The sequence below is a fragment of the Poromitra crassiceps genome (assembly GCF_964638095.1).
Source record: "Poromitra crassiceps genome assembly, chromosome: 1".
Taxonomy (NCBI): domain Eukaryota; kingdom Metazoa; phylum Chordata; class Actinopteri; order Beryciformes; family Melamphaidae; genus Poromitra; species Poromitra crassiceps.
In genome coordinates, this window is record NC_139623.1 from 101,537,075 (window position 1) to 101,541,427 (window position 4,353).

The window sequence follows — 4,353 nt, forward strand, 5'->3', positions numbered from 1 at the left end:
CTTCAAGAGTATTTAGAATAGATTTCTGATAATCAGATCACATTGATAATGCATCTGATGTAAGTAAAAAAAAAAAAAAAAAAAAATCATACACAGTCGCTTTTAAACCTTATGAAACCAATTAAAAAATATGCAAAAGCAGAGATATTTCTCCAAAGATTACGCCCAAAACAGTAGAATTGAATAGGACTCAGTTAAAGTGAGAGTGGCAGTGAGTTGGAGAGTGTGTGGGATTGACGTAGATGGTAGTGGTGGTGTAGGAGGTAGCCACCGGCTCCTCTCGTCCAGAGAGCCACAGATGCTCCACTGTTTGTGTGTTGACTCTGTGTAATTTGTTTGCTCTAATTTGTTTTGCCGTGCCAGGGGAGTTCCCTTTTTAATTTTGCTCTGTGTGTTTTCCCCTCTTTGTGGATCGCTGATCTGTTAAGCATAGAGAGAGAGACAGTCAGTGTGAAGGGTATAGGCTGTTCAGAGAGCCAAATTAAAAAACGAGCAGTGCAGATTGTTTGAGGCTCTGGCAGCCCCTTCAGGCCCAAAGGCCTTGCTAGCAGCCTGCACCTGCTCCGTCCCCTGGGAGCCTGGTTCCTGATCCGTGGCCCTCGCTCTCCTCCCTGGGCCCCCAGCCCAGCCCGCCCTCCTCTCGCTCTCTCTCTCCCCTTCGCTCTGCTCCTCTCGCCTTCACAGTTCGCCCCCCAAAAGTCCTGATGCTCCTCTGCTCTCCTCCTCCAAATCCCCTCTCCTACTTTTCTCCTATTGTTCCTTTCTCCTCCCTTCTCTTCTCCCCGACTCCTCTCCTCATCCTGGCTCCTCATTCCTGGCCTCTTGACCCTTCCTCCCCTCGCTGGCACCTGCTCCTCTCCATCTCTCCTCTTACTGCCTTTTTGACTCCTTTTTGCCCCCCCCCCCATCTCTCCCTTCCCCCTGGTTTTCACTCGACCCCCCCCATTTCCACCTCCAGCTCCGACTCCGCGCTCTTCTCCATCTCGCCTCCAGCGGCTGGCAGATTCTTAATCAGCCCTCCTCTGCAGCCGAATGACTGTGACTTGTTAGCCTGATTGAAAACACCCACACAACACACACAAATACACTGTCATAGATATGACAATATAACACACATTTGCAGGCTATTATGAATACTAAATACAGCACACATCTCAATAAAGCAGTGTCATGATATCGACATCCATTAACCTAGAGACACAATGCAAATCAAACTGATAAAAGAACATAAGACGACTGCGTGATTAAAATTGTCACAGCTATTCTTTATTGAAATCAGGGAGAGTATCGCTGTTATCCAGTCTCCGGGTTACGACCGTACATAGTTTGATCTACATACAGTATGGTACAGCTTGTCACACGTACAATATTTACATGACCCCAGCTGTAATGTTATGACATGGTTCCAATAACAAGACATCTAGATTTAATATGGCTTGATAAAGCGGTCCAACTCAACGACGAGCACACTGTGTGAGGCCAGAAGGCAAACCACAGGACACTCTTATGGAAGAAGTTGTTTCTAGTGCCTGGGACAGTGATTGGAACCAACTCTGGCCGGCCATCACTAGACACCAGTGTGGTTTACCTCCTCCCTCATAACTCTTTTCATAACCAGCCTCCCAGTCATCATGTCTCCTCTACTGCATATATGCACCAGAATCTTTTTACAACCAACATATTGCTATTGCAAGCACTACCACCAAACCCAACTAGAAAGACAAAAGCTAACACTTACTGAATTGTTTTGGTCCATTTTGTCAAGATTACCTCCATGGGGATAAAGGGTTTTATTACAACCGCAGTGACAGTTCTAGTGTCTTTGTGAAGACTTCTTCATCACATGGTTTATAGATGACAGATGGAGAGAAGCATTCACACCCAGTAACATTCACACATACACACACAAACAAAATAAAGAGTATGGTACCGCAGCACAACCGTCATTATAAGCGGCCTGCATTACCCGGTTCAATTTTTATATTTTTTCCATTCATTCGGCCTGTTCAGTACCTTCATAGCAGATCGATCCCGTTAAATAAGGTGAAAGTAAAATTCCACTAGTGCAAAATAATGTCTCTCTTTGAGAGCAATAAAGATCAACACAAAATGACCTTTGACATACGTCTAACTGGACAGAGAAATAAAGTGGCACTGATATCAAATTATTATTCAATGATAAAAACGATGACTCACTACTACAGAGTCAAAATCCCACCCAGGTGTTTGGAAGTAAGCGGTGCAGGTTTGCAGGTCCCAGGTTTTGCAAGTCCCACATTTCTCCTCCACCCCCTCTCCCCTCTCTCTGACACTGTGTGTGTGTGTGTCTCCATAGCGTGCCAAAGTCTCGCCAATGAGGAAATTAATTAATTCTCCATTAATTTCCAGACGTTTCTTAGCCTTTGTTCACACCTGCCGCTTAACATAAGCAGAACTGAAGCTTGAGGCAGTGCAGGCTCAAGCTGAGCTGACGCTTAACCGATCACACAAGAAGCCTTCTCTTTCCCTCAGCGCCTCGCTCGGCACGCCTTGAACCCGCCCACAACTCCCATTGACTTCATGCCTGGCAGCTTCACGCTTCACTCGCCATGCTTGGAAAATAGGACTGAATCCTGAATGATCGCTTGAGCGTGCATTGAGCGTGCCTTGAGCTGGCGTGAACGGCTTCGCCTGTTAACAAGGACGCCGAAATAAAACTTGGGGGTTCTGACCTCGAGACGAGACCCTCTCTCTCTCTCTCTCTCTCCACCTGTGTCTCTGTCTGTGCAGACCGGTGAGCTGGGGGGGCGGGGCCTAGGCTAAATCTCATCCCACACACATCTCAGTGCTCATCCCGTGCTCTAACACAGTGGTTCTCAAATGGGGGTACGGGGACCCCCAGGGGTCCGTGGCACTTTGCCAGGGGTCCGCAAAACGTTTTCAGGAAAATAAAAATAAAAAACTTTTTTTTTTAACTACTTCATACAGTAGTTCAATGAGAAAATGTGCTTTAAATCTAAAATGGTTCATGGATTACATTCTAATCTAACAAACCTATCAATTTAAAAGTCAAGCACGTTACCGTGGAAACAAGCTTAGCCCAAAATCACAAATCAGAATGAAGGGGTCCCCGGCATATTTTCTATCTTGTAAGGGGTCCTTGGCTGAAAAACATTTGAGAACCTCTGCTCTAACACTCATAGTCACTTAAAAACAAACTGCATACACAGTCCCCCGCTTCTTCAGTCTGAGCACTTAGGCTTGTTTGTAGCTCAGTCACTGGCTCACAGATATTCTTTAGACAAAACACGTGGTATCATGGCAGACACAATATGACTGAGGGGGAATAATTGGCTGCACCAGTCTCTATCCACAAGCGGACAAGCGGAGGCCTCACAGCGGAGTGACCTCGATGTTACAGAGTGGAGACACCAGGCTGACCGCTAACACCCCCTAGTGGTCAAATACAGTCATCTCCCAGGCAGCTCTTCAGCGCCACTGAATTAAAAGCCCCAGCAACTTCACTAACGATACCTTACCCAGCAAATAATGAATTCCTGGCAATTGAAACAGGCACACGACTGCCTCTTTTTCCCCACTTCCATTTGATAGGCCTGCAGGTGACGCTTGTTTTCCCTGGGTCGTGGTATAGTGGAGATACTCACACATCACTTTCTGAGACAAATTCCTTTCGGACGAATTGACATAAATATACGGGCTGATGAGGTCACTGGAGGAGGCGTTACAGGTGTTCCCTAAATGGCATAATAGAAATGATAGAAGGGTCAATCTAGAGCATGGACAGCCCCTCAATGTCAGCTCTGCTTTCTGTTAAACACAGGGATGATTGACAGCTGAGACTAAGTGGCTGTTCCACCTGTTGGAATGGGCGTTGTGCGTTAAGACACAAGGTAGAGTGTAATTAGTTGCATCATTTCTCCACCTGTCTTATCTACAACACTCAGTGTTTCAATGTCTGATATCTTCTCCATACCGTTACCTTTAGAAGATGTTTACTCTCCCTATACATTTCACACCAGCTTCTGTTTCTTAGGACAAGACGAATAAGGCAAAGAGAAGCTGCCACAGTGACAGTTCTGAAAGTAAGGGAGGGGACAGTATGAGGTTATGAGGTTCAGTTCATATGCTCTGCATATAAATACCCAGTGTGTCTATCAGACAGTTACGCACCGGTACATTGTTAAGGATATTTCATTCTGTCATGGGATGGAGAAGTTGGTATAGTTTCTTCATCGGCGAGAGCTGCTGTCTGGACCGGTGGGACAGCCAGTGTGTCCCATCCATATTTGTTAAGCAAAACCAATATCAGCCCGAAGCGCTGACCGGCTCTGCTTTCTGTCACTCATTCTCACT